Raw genomic sequence first — 13,429 nt, 5'->3', positions numbered from 1 at the left:
TGGTATAAAAAAAAATGAAACTCGCGTGCAAATTAATGAATGTAATGCGGAACTACTGTTAGGTACGCGTTTCTTCAGGGACACCTAATCTGTAGCCCCCCCCCCGCTCTGAAGTTCCGGAGCTCTGCCTACATGTCGACGGTCCAGTGAGGGAGTCAAAGCTAGCAGCAATAAGGACGAGTAGCCTAGCCTATAGTGAGTGGTGGCGACCCACAAGAGTCAGAAGACCCACCGGCCTCTTTAAGATCGCAAGTTTGGGAAAACTTTTCGTTTCCCAGTCAGTTCCAGTAGTACAGGCGAGAGAGTGGTGGATAAGACGAGGACTGTGTGTCGCTGTTGTTGGGTATGTGAGTGGAAATACATCTAACATGCTAACGCATATCCGACGGCATCACCCAGATGTGCCAATCACTGGAACAAGACAAAAAAAACTGTCCAACTTCTCCTCCCTACAATGCTTAACCAGCCTTTAGATACAAATACAAATAGGGCCAAAAAAGTCACTGAAGCAATCGGAATTTACATGTCATCTTCAATGCGCCCATATTCACTCGTAGAGGAACCTGGCTTCAAGTATTTGCTGTATGTACTCGAACCTCGTTACAACATGCCATCCCGTCCACACATGAGGCTTAACTGTAGTCCCTTCCACATACAACCAAACACAGACGTTGATGGAGCACGAGTTGTCAGCTGCACCCTCCGTTTCAATAACGACTGGACTTTGCGTACTACGGAAAGCTATCTCACGGTGACTGCTCATTTTATTGACTGAGTGGGAAATTAAAGCGTCAGTTCTACAGACGCAGACCCTGTATGAGCAGCACACAAGCACTCACCTAGCTGAGAAGCTACAGGAGGTCGTGGCAGAGTGGAAACTAGAAAGGTATGCCTGTCGCACGTAATAGCAAGAATACTTTCTATTATCTTTTGTGGGGGAAGGTCTCGCCTAAGTAGAATTTTATTTTGCTATTATTCTATGTAATTTGCACTTTCATAAATAAGAGATGCTGTATTGTCTGGATATGATGTGGATTTATTGTTTACTGTTTACAGCTTACTTTACACACTTCAGGCTGTTGCAGCTAGCTCAGGGGAGAGACTGTATGACACTAGGTGGTACAGCCTGAGACATGCACAATAAAAAAAAATTGCCTTCTGCCTTTTTGTATTGCTTTCCCTCCATTGTACCGAACCGTGATGTCTGAACCGAGGTATGAACCGAACCGTGACTTCTGTGTACCGTTCCACCCCTAGTCAATATACAGTTAGTGCAGATTGTGGACTAGATAGCGAAGTAGAAAAATTGTGTGGCAACAAAGGTGGGAAGAAATAACAGTTGAGCATACTAGGGCAGGTGAATAGTGCAAATTAGCGTAAACAAATATGATAGCAATGCAGGTGTAGATGTGCATCTGTGCAACTATGCAATGGGGCATGACAGAGATAATGGAGCAAGGGTGTGCAAAAACAGTATGTAAAAGACGGGGAACAGTTAGCACGTACAGTGATCGGACATGAGCACAGACAGACGTGCTTTGAAGGCAGTTAGTGGGATAAGGGTTTTGAGTTTCAGGGTTTTTTGTAGTTCATTCCATTCATTTGCAGCTGAGAACTGGAAGGAGTGGCGGCCAAAGGAGGTGTAGGCTTTTGGAGTGACCAAGGAGATGTAACTGCTTGAGTGAAGGCTGCGGGTGGGTAAAGCTATAGTGACCAGTGAGCGTAGGTACAGCGGGGCTTTGCCTAGCACGGACTTGTAAATGAGTTGGTACCAGTGGGTTAGGCTGTGATGTGCTTCTTCGTATCGCTCTTGTAGTCCCAGAACTTCTTTTCCTCATGTTACATGTTGCCATTCAATATCTTTTCATTGTGTCGATGACGTGTGAACTACGGCGACTAAATAAAGCATTTTTCATCACTTCCTCATCAATAAGCTTTTCACAGAGCACAGGGGAATTTCACAACACTGTGCCTTAAAGTAGTTGTAATAGAAGGCCAGCCTTTTCAACAGAAACAAGCAAGTTGCTCATGCAGAACAGTGATGACATGAGTCATAATAAAATCTAACGGGGGAATATTCAGAGGATTATTTCTCTGCCTGAAGCCAGTCATGTCTACACATTCAATCTGAGTGTTGGCTCAGACCTAATAATTCAAATGTAAAAGCTCTGACTCTGTTGCTTTATGTCTCTCTTTTGTAAAAGTGTCATTCCTAACTCAGTCTCAAAAAAAATCAAACACTGAAACACTGTCTTGCTCTAAAGTAAGAGAAATTAAACTATTGTATTAACGTTTAGAAAAACATCGGTAGAAATCTTAGTTATGGATAGAAATGGGGCTATATTTATTCCTTGTACAAGCTTTGATTGAGAAGTTTATTAGTAATAATAATGCATTTTACTTTAGGGTGCCTTTCTTTACAGTGCATTAAAAAAGAAAAACATACAGATAAAGTATACAGGTAAAAACGGCCCACTTCTCCAAAGACCCCGCCACGCTACCATAATACATTGCACAGCTGCTCCCAAATAAATACCGCTTGACAGTGGACAACTATAACTATAACAAGGCACACGGATGGATGACTGTATTTTTCAACTAGATTATTAACATCAAATCCTGGGATTACTGAGGTAAATTTGATTTCTGTGTAATGGCTGATGGATTTCAATGTTGAACTGAGTGTAAGTCACTCCAGTCAGGACTGTATTAGAGTGGCCTTCATTTGGACTGCACTGCCAGACAGCAGACAGTGGCCTTGAGTTGTGTCAGAGTCGACCTCGGGGGATGTGCTGCTGACAAACCTCATCAAGATAAAACGCCTTCCATGTTTGCCTCTGGGTAATAACTACTCCACCTGCAGAAAACAACACATGGCTGAAATGTCAGATGGCTTTTAGTGCTTGAACACAGATTAAATCATCATAGTAGTATAGAACAATGTAGTAGTAGTAGTAGTACTACAGAATGGAGCAGAGAATCAGTGGTGGTGAGTACAGCAACAGTACATTTAATGCTACTGACTTATTTGATGCATCCGTATTAACAATCTAATATTGTCTTAAATAATAATAAATCTTTGTTTTATTGGAACTAGTATTACACAGTAAATAGCCTATATGTACAATTTACTTAGAATACTTCTGCACATTTTGAACGCAGGACTTTTACTTGTAGTGGAGTATTTCTATATATTTATACAGTTTGACTTTCTATATACCCCAGCAAAACACTCTATTCTTAGACTACAGGCGTTTTCACACCTGCCTTGTTTAGTTCGGTTGAATCGAATCCTAGAGCATTAACCCTTTTGGTGCGGTTCGTTTGGGCAGGTGTGAACACAGCAATCACATTCGGGTGCGGACCAAAACAACCAAACCATAGTCTCGCTTTGCCAGACCCTTCTCCACCGCAGCGCGGAAGAAGAGGAAGGTCTGGCTACTCCACACAGCACTCCGGGAAGGGAGAAAAACGTGCTCTGGTTTATTGGCATTTTTTTAAACCAATTACAATCGTCTTGGGCGGTGCTAAGCGCCGGACGGCGCAACAGTGCCTCTGCAAAACAACCTCAGGAAGGAACTTGTTTTGGTGGAACATGTGTACGTTCAAAAGTTGTTTTAGTCATGTAACAAAAAACTCAGATTGGACAGATAGTCTAGCTAGCTGTCTGGATTTACCCTGCAGAGATCTGAGGAGCAGTTAACCATAGTCCTCATAAACCCACCGGAGTTTAAAAATGCCAACAGAAAGGAAGCCCAAGGCAACGGATATACTGCCTATAAGAGTGAAATCCCGGAAGTGGAACATCAAGGATATAGAGACTTACTGAACCGAGACCACCTACTCAAGATCTCGGTCCGGGTACAACAAACTTTGCTACGCTTCGGTACATTACATTTGTGGTGAGAACATGATCCGACCAAGCTACCAGGTGTACACTGCAAGTTGGAGCTAAATGGGAGTGAACGTTCTTCACTTTGGTTCACTTGGATTTTTCTCTGTGTGAAAGGAAACCAAACCAAGGGGGAAACGCTCCAAGTTTACAAACTCATCAACTGATTGGGACCAGAGCAGACAAACTATAGGTGTAAAAAATGGCCGAAGACTCTGTTGAAAGTTATGTTTGTGGTTGAGTGGTATATATATATATATATATATATATATATATATATATATATATATATTTATACACACACACACACACACACACACACACACACACTCATACACACTGACAATTATCTTGCATAAATAATACACTGGAGCTGAACGTAAGCACAGCCTGCCAGTTTTGCTAAACTTGAAAAGAAGCTGCGAGCGAGCAGAGAGTGAATAAATAATAAATGAGGAAAGGATTCTTGTTTTCCAGCTTGAGTTATATTGCTGCTTCACATTCCAGCGAATCTGCATCCAGGAATATGAGATTAGGGCTGAGAAAGACATGATGCTCCGTATCACGCAGGTCAACATTATGAAAGAAAATATCACACATTGAAGATGGTTTTGGTCCTATTTTGAAGCACTGTGCGACAAACAGTTCACCCTCAAAGACCTCTTGAAATAAAAGTGAATGATTTATACTTGCAGAATGACAAGAGGGCAACCCTACATCAATTTCAGAGTCAAACATTTGTTGGCTGAGAAATCCTGTCAAACAGCCCTTTATACAATTGTTCAAATGGATCAAAAACTTTATTTTCACAGAAAACAATATTGACGTTGAACTTACAGATGTAAATAGTTCTAGAAGGTGCAGACCTCCCCACTTGCCTTTCCGTCAGCTCCACAAAATGTATGTTGAATTGTCTTTCTTACAAATATTAGTTGTGCTGTATGTGGTTGATGTTGGACAGTGATGGCATGTGGCTACGGGTCGCTCATCAGGATCAGGAAATCAACTAACCAGTCCCCTGCTGACTCTGCTAGCCTGGCCAATAGAGGTTTTCAAATGTAAACATCAGAGATGAAGGTGGCTACGATCCAGACTACCTGGACAAGCAAGACCATCTGCGTCCATCTCCATCTTTACATCAGAGGGGGCACAGAGGCAAACGTGGAGGAATTGAACATGACTGCCACTTCTCACTCCTCTTATGCGCTGGATGTCCCTCACCTTCCACTCTTTGTGTGTTGCCGTTCACAAACTTTGAGCTAGCAAGAACATTTCAATGATGCAACAAGGCAGGTCTGCTTGGTTCTTTCGGGGAATGATTGTAAAGATTGACAAAGAATATGTTTACGGCATTTCCTCTCTAACTAGGACGTTTTGGGACTGATTGGTGAGGTTGCTGTGGACCAAGTACACATTGAGATACACTGGTAAAGCCAATGAGGTTTAACCATGTATCAGCTAATTTAAATAGATCACGTTACTGTATTGACCCCAAGTGAAGGAGTTCAAATACCTTGGGGTCTTGTTCGCGAGTGAGGGGACAATGGAGCGGGAGATTGGTCAGAGAATTGGCGCAGCGGGTGCGGTATTACATTCAATTTATCGCACCGTTGTGACGAAAAGAGAGCTGAGCCAGAAGGCAAAGCTCTCAATCTACTGGTCAGTTTTCGTTCCTACCCTCACCTATGGTCATGAAGGATGGGTCAGGACCGAAAGAACGAGATCCAGGGTACAAGCGGCCGAAATGGGTTTCCTCAGGAGAGTGGCTGGCGTCTCCCTTAGAGATAGGGTGAGAAGCTCAGTCATCCGTGAGGAGCTCGGAGTAGAGCCGCTGCTCCTTCGCGTCGAAAGGAGCCAGTTGAGGTGGTTCGGGCATCTGGTAAGGATGCCCCCTGGGTGCCTCCCTAGGGAGGTGTTCCAGGCACGTCCAGCTGGGAGGAGGCCTCGGGGAAGACCCAGGACTAGGTGGAGGGATTATATCTCCAACCTGGCCTGGGACCGCCTCGGGATCCCCCAGTCGGATCTGGTTAATGTGGCTCGGGAAAGGGAAGTTTGGGGTCCCCTGCTGGAGCTGCTCCCCCCACGACCCGACACCAGATAAGCGGACGAAGATGGATGGATGGATGGACGTTACTGTATTGTGTCAACAGTTAACTTCATTTAATATTGTATGTGGCGTTTTTTCTTTTGTGGGGTGCAAATGTTCCACCAAAACAAGGTCCTTACCAATACTATTTAGCAGAGCCACCGTCGCTGCATCCGGAGCCTAGCGCCGTCCAAGATGATTGTGATTGGTTTAAAGAAATGCAAACAACCCAGAGCGTTTTTTTTCTCCTATCCCAGAATGCATCTGTTGTGTAGCCAGACCCTACTCCACAGTGCTGTGAAGATAGGTTTGACAATGCAAGGCTACCATGCGAGATGCGAGACTACCCAAAACCAAATGCTGAGTATCAAACACTAACTTCCTGTAGCTTGGAAGGCGGCTCTGTTTGTAGCTTAGATATGCAGCAATTGCAAAGGATTCAAAGGGCGAACCAAATAACTATTTAATCACACCTGCAGCAAAGTCCATTGATCCTCTGTCTGTCGGAATCCTGTAAGTTCTCATAGAGTAACAGCCACACCAGGGAAATGGTGTGATGAAAGAACAAAAGCACTCAAACTAAAATTCGTTTGAGATCAAAAGGTTGTTGTTTTGCTTTCTTGAGCAAAGAAGAGGGTAAAGAAGAAACTAGAAGAACTACTTTTTTCTTCTTCTTACATGACAGAAGAAAGACTTGCAGCAGTAGATTATAAAGCCTGAAGACTCCGCAGCAGAATGTGCCTTCAGGGATAATTATGCAGCCTCACGTCATCATGCTCCAGTTAAACTATATTAAGATATGTTTTGGGGGATTTGGGGCCTATATTTTGTACAGGACAGCTGAAGACATGAAAGGGGAGACATGCAGCAAAGGGCCGCAGGTCGGAGTTCATACCTGCCACCGCTGCGTCAAGGAGTAAACCTCTATGTATGGGTGTGTGCTCTACCAGGTGAGCTACCCAGCCGCCCCTACATACAGGTTTTTATCATTATCCTCAGTGACATTAGCCTGGATGCCAGCTGAACTTAGCCCCGCCCACAACATTTGAGGTCGGGAAGTTCGGTCTGGACTTGATCCGTTGTGGAGCAACTATGCTCGAACCAGAGCCGTTTGGACCAATGAAATTGTCAGGGCGGGCTTTATACGATGATGGACAGATGATCAACAGCAACGTAATCAACCACATCACCAAAGAGCGCTTGGGTTGAATGTGTTTACAACAAAGATGGCTGCCGCTGGAGAATTGAGATGTGTAGATGCCATCGCGTCTGTTATAGCAGATATTGACAGCGCATTCATTTTAAAAGAGGAACAGAGAACCGCGATCAAGGCATTTGTCGATCAGAAAGATGTTTTTGCTGTCCTTCCTACAGGATTGGTTGTAGGTCTATCCAATTGAGTGCAGAAGCATTTTCTTTCCTGGTTCGGTTGAAACATGCCCGATAAACCCAATGGAGCAGTATCAGATTTATATTCTGACTAGAATCTGAGTATGATGATGTCAGGCTACATTGACATACTGTACGTTTCATACGGAAAGTCTTTCAAACCATACGACGATATGTGCTTTTTGTTCCTACCCTCTAATACAACCCAAAGGAGCATTTCATAAAATTTAGCCCCTAGCGGTGGCCTAAATACAACCGCGATTTTAAACACTTTAGAATGTGAAATGGTCGCAATTTGGTAAAGTTTAGGCACCTAAAGTACTTAATTAATTATAAAAAGATGATGGTTTGGGTTAAAATCAGACTTCACTTCCTGAAGGTTACGCACGTGACGGAGAACATGACATTCGTTAAGTTAAAAAGAACTTGCCGTTTACTTTCATTGTCAAACGGAGTCAAACCCTCGTCTCCTGTTTAAAAGTCCTGTTTCTTTTACCCATCCACACCTCAACCCCAACCTGCCACCTTACACAGAAATTTGGCACTCTTATATTTAGTGGGTGCATGCCTATGGTCCCACAGTCCTATGTTCCCATGTATGTTTCCTTTTTCATAAATTAGTATCAGATTTTATCCCCCTTTCTCCCAATTTGGTAGCCAATTACACCCAACCTATTATCCAGTAGCAATGGACTACAGATGGAATGTAACCCTAACCCTAACCTAGGGCTTAATTTTAAGAAAAATCTTAGAAATGTGAGGACATAGGGATGTGGGAACATAGGGCTGTGGGAACATAGGGCCTAATTTTCAGTGAAAAAAAAATCTTAGAAATGTGGGGACATAGGGATGTGGGACCATTGGGCTGCGGAAACATAGGGCTGACCCCTATTTAGTCACCTTATTTATTTATCACCTCTACTTTTATTTTTTGTATGTACGGCAGAGTAAGTGATATCGGATGCAATCATAGACTCAACCCGGGCTTGTTGTTTCAGAAATTCTTAACGCATGAGATTTCAATGTTTGGTCCGTGAACATGACCCAGTGACCTGTTGCAGACAGAGATGGATGCACGATTCTTCCACATGGCTTCTCTTCTTGTCACTGCTTATCTGGCTCATTACATCAACTCAGCTCTCCGCCTACACATCATCACAGATGGCCGCCGCCTTGACTCTGTCAGAGCTGGACAGCCGCGAAAGTCCTAAAGTAAGGTCACGGTATACACTTTCACACTTTCATGGCCTCAATAATAATGACTCATCAACCCAAGTTTGATTGAAACCCTACAAAATCAAAACTGTTTGTATGGCATGAAAAATTATGATTTTCTTCATAACAATCAATTACAGCTACGTTTGTTAGTCTGTCAAAAGCATGATTAGGCTTTAGTATTTTTGTTGAAGGAGAGGGTAATTTAGGTGTCGAAGGTTTTGGTCAGGATTTCGTGCCTTTAAACCGCAATTGTTGTGTAATTACAGCATATTATGAATCATTCCTTAAAATGTTTTGTTGCCATTACATTTAACCCTAAAACGAATTGCAAAGTATAGCATAGACATAATTTCTAGGCTCTAGGAAATTACACCAAACAGCAACAGTACTAGAGCATTGGGTCTTCATCATATTAATACAACATTGCAATGACAATTTCAGTTTTTGCTTAATTCAATAAAAAAAAATAAAAAAATCCTTGTTGACTCCATCACCAACAGTCTATTTCTTACATCTCCTATAAACAACAGAGATATTTTCCTGTGAGGTGAAATTATTGTGAGCATGATGAGATCGGTTTTCCTTTCTAGTGCGAGAGGCAGCGTATGTATTTCACCCGCTCCATCAGCCTGCCTCATTTCACAAGCCCTGATTGAGTGCATCAGGAATTGAAACTACTCCCACTCTCCACATCTATTTGGTACTAGGAGCCATTTATAGCCGTTTTTCCCAGGTGCACAGGGAACTTTCATTAAACTTTGATCAATTAACTTTGGTTTATTGAAAAACAGATTAATGGATAGAGTAATTTAATTGGGCGAGAATCTATCAACACACATATACACACACACACACACACACACACACACACACACACACACATACACGCAGTACCCAACCAAATTCTGATGTACTAAATGCACGTCAAACAAGTTTGAAATTCTAAAACTTGCATCAAAGGTTGTATTCAGCAGTGGCTGCAAAACTACACTTATCAGTCATAAAGCAACTGGAATCGACATTTAATTAATCAAATTGTCAGAAGCTCGTCTGCTGATTAACTTCCTCAGTCACTCCCTTTTAAAGCTGCTGGGGTTTACTAAAATGGCACAAAGCTGACGCCTCACCATGCAGAATGTCTAATAAAGCCGTTTCCTGGTGGTTTTTGTTTTATGTGACAGTAATGGATGAGGGGACACGCAGTACGTGTGGGCAAATACGTGAGCAACTTTGAACATGATAACAATGCCGTGTGCCCGCTCCAGTCTTGCAGAAACCTCAGTACATCCTGAAGTTTTGGAACCCCAGATTTGAGAATGTGAATGAAACACATCTAAGCTGAAAGAAAAATGTCAAGATAGTGGGTTCCACTCATTCCCCGGAACAATAATGCTAAGACCATTGAAATAGAATCAGAGCAGAACGGACATTCCCATTCAAATGAACAGAGCAGTATGCAGATTTCCGTTTCCTAGGATGGCGAAGGAATCGGTTTGTATGATACAGAGATGTTCACAAGTCTCTGAGCTTGAGTCCAAGTCAAGTTTGTTGTCCTCTCTCACGTGTGACCGCCCGCAGCAGATATGTTATGTGTTACGTAGGTAGATTAGAGGTTATATATATATATAGGAAAAGTCTCAAGTCACTGTGTGTGCGCCTTAAATGCGACTCGAGTCTGAGTCTCAAACTCGAGTCCCCATCTCTGGTATGATATCGTATGAAAACATAACAATTCGTATGATATCCTGCGAAATTACGGTAGCCATCACTGATGACCGGTAACATAATGCAGCATTGCAATTTAGTCGACAAAAGGGGACTGTCCTGCTGTCGGTTTTATTGTACGTGTGAAATGGATAAGGCCAGAGGTGACCTGATATGTAAAGTACTGGTATTTTCTGGAGGTGTATATCAGAAACTACAGTAATGTATAAAAGCTTAAAGTTATTTATTTTTAGTGGGTTCGGCATTAACAAGTGACCCTTTCACATTACACGTTCACGTTATTCTGTGCCATCTAAAAATCACTTACCTTTTAGTAACATCAAGAAACATAACAGGGAAAGTAACTTTAAGTCTTCAACTTCATTATATTTGTAGTAGAGCTGCGCTTGCAAAACTTCCATGATCTTGTTAAAACTTGATCTCTAATGTATTCAATTTTCTCAAAATGCAGCACGCAATCCATCATTAAAACAATAGGCCCCAATGAAAAGTGCGTTCATTCATTGTGCTGCGGGAATAATGTTACAGTGGAAATCTGATTGTCTCATCAGAATTCCTGGTGATTACCCAATCTGAAAAGAAGGGCCTCATTAATCAAGTAGCAGAGCCCAAATGAGATGTACGAAGCCCTCGGCCTTCCACCCCTCTCATCTCTCCGCACGAGTCCTCCTCATTCAGCCTCCCTTTCAGCATGAATCTGAATAGGGCTACGACATTTGTTAACCATAAATCCCACCTGACCAGTTCAACAGAGCATACGAAACTCATTTGATCCATTTATATAATATCAGATTCCTAATTAAGGTAGCATCAGAGCAGGCAGAGGTAATCACTTGTTGATTTCTCCAGCAGTCCCTTCCCTCACTGTAGCTCCTCCACGTAGATTTGCGGGGAAATATAAATTCCCCACTGTGTTTGGATTCAGGGTTTTCTTGCTTTGATTGTCAGCCTGAACCTAATAATACCTTACCCAAAACAGGCTGTTTGTATTGTAATTTCCACAGTTATATAGTTGGATTTATTTTATTTTACATTTTCTTACCTTTAAATCAGCTAATGCCCAATATCTGTGTCGAATGAAAACTAAAGGGCTTAAAGCAGGGGTGTCAAACTCAATTTTGCTAAGGGCCACACTGGAAAAAGAGAATCACATCAAGGGCCAGACATGTATAGTTTATTGACCTGCTTTTATTTAATCGAAAAAGTAAAATATCTTTGACTTAATTATTGCATGTCTCATATAGTCTTCTCACTTACAGTTTGGTCCACATAGCCTGAAAAAGTGAGCAAAAAAGTTCCAAAGCCATCCTAGAATTTAGCAAATCAAGCAAAACAATGATTACATTTTCTAAGTAGGCTACCACACAGCTGACTCACAACAAGCTCTTTCACAGCCGGAATATGCAAACTCTCTGGTTCTGTGGGAATTTCTGAGTCTCAAAGTCGGCAAATTTGCCAAATTCTGCTTTGAGTGTCACGTTATTGCAAGTTGAAAAACAGTTTCCCATGTTTTTGGTTTGGCGCACAACTAGGTGGGCCAAAATTGATTGTGAACCTAAACTGATATGCGGGCCAGATCAGAATTTGCGAGGAGCCGGATTTGGCCCGCGGGCCTTAAGTTTGACACATGTGGCTTAAAGGGTCAGGCTGTTTGTACGAACCATTTGTACATATAGCTGTGAAAAGTAGTAATTCGTATGTATTCCACTTATTTATTACTGTGTGCAACACTTTGACTGTCGCTGCAGGGGAGCGAAGTCTGTGTCCCAAAAGAAGTTAAGGGGAAAACACAAGACTTTCACCCAGGAAACTGTTGTTTTTGTCCCAGGAGTACTAATTAAGGGGACCGGTGTTTTAACCCAAACCACAATCTTTTTTCTAATATTAACTAGTCGTTTTGTTACCTAAACTTAACTGCCATGACAGTCATTTTTTGTCAGCTAAACTTAACTATAAAGACCACTATCATCAAGACGATATCCTATTAACTAGCTAACTAACTAGGGTTAGGGTTAGTGAGAATTCTCACTTTAAACTCAGAACTCAAATACATTTTTCAGATATGGCCCTAATCCTCTTCCACATATCTACACATTTTGGGCGGTACTCAAAAAGTATTGGTGGTTTTGTTCTGTTCCCTAGCTGTGAGAGGGTGAAAAATTAGTCAACTGTTATGTCTTTTGGCCACGACATGGCATCAAGGTATGGATCATGGTAATCATCTTCATGTTAGTGTTGAGGAACCAGAGACATGAGTCTTATGAAGACACAGTCAGTTATTGATTGACCTTTGGTGTATCCTACTAGTATTCAAACATGGTATGTGTTCAATCCAAGGCTCACACGCAAGTCCAGGACCAGTGCGTATACTTCAGAACCAGCTGCTGCTGCTCTCGATTTGAAACTATTAATTGAATTAGATGCACCATTGGGTGACTCCTGCCTCTCTCTGTTTCTGAACCATGGTGAAAATCTGTGGTGAAATCTGGAGAGTACTATGAGGTGCAAGGAAGCAAGCAGACGGACAGACAGCCAATGAACAGTTTTATTTTTGGATTTGTTGAGTGTGAACGTGGACCGAGCTGACAGGAAGATTGTCATCTAACAATAACTGCTTCAATCCCAGTTTGTCGTCTGTTTTACTGAGTATTTTTCACTGTCTCAGAAACATACACACACACACACACACACACACACACACACACCCACACAGATTCTGGCTCTGAGTGTATAAATCTGTGAGTCCATCTGTCCAAAAGCATGGAGAAGAGGAGACATTGTTGAAATTAGCAGCAATCATTTATAGAACACATGTCAAAGAATGAGCCGCAAGAGCAGCAGAGGCCTGTTACATTCTCCATCATCATCACACAGAAACATTAATGGCACTGAGTCTACGATTCGTAATGCAACTTTTTCAGCTGACACCTAGAGTTTACCTAGTCCCAACGAGTTAGCAAGCTAACTTGCTAAACTGTAAAGTAGATCAGGCTGTTCTCATGAACCATTTGTACATGTAGCAACAAAAACTAAGGCACTGTAATTCGTGTATGCTGCAGAAATGTTTCCAGATTGGTCTGTTTTCTGCCAAGAAATTTGTCTTTGTGTGTTTTTGGCTT

General features: G+C 42.1%; 1 long non-coding RNA gene across 1 annotated transcript; it reads left to right on the top strand.

Moving 5' to 3' along the window:
- The first annotated feature begins 356 nt into the window (after positions 1–356).
- Positions 357–11,707, top strand: LOC118496547. Its single transcript, XR_004899123.1, has 3 exons — positions 357–641; positions 1,528–1,533; positions 11,694–11,707. It is a non-coding gene; the product is annotated as an uncharacterized LOC118496547 (long non-coding RNA).
- Positions 11,708–13,429: the final 1,722 nt, after the last annotated feature.

This window comes from Sander lucioperca, chromosome 13 (assembly GCF_008315115.2).
Source record: "Sander lucioperca isolate FBNREF2018 chromosome 13, SLUC_FBN_1.2, whole genome shotgun sequence".
NCBI lineage: Eukaryota > Metazoa > Chordata > Actinopteri > Perciformes > Percidae > Sander > Sander lucioperca.
Note: the sequence above shows the minus strand (reverse complement) of the source record. Positions and strands in the feature narration are given on the sequence as shown.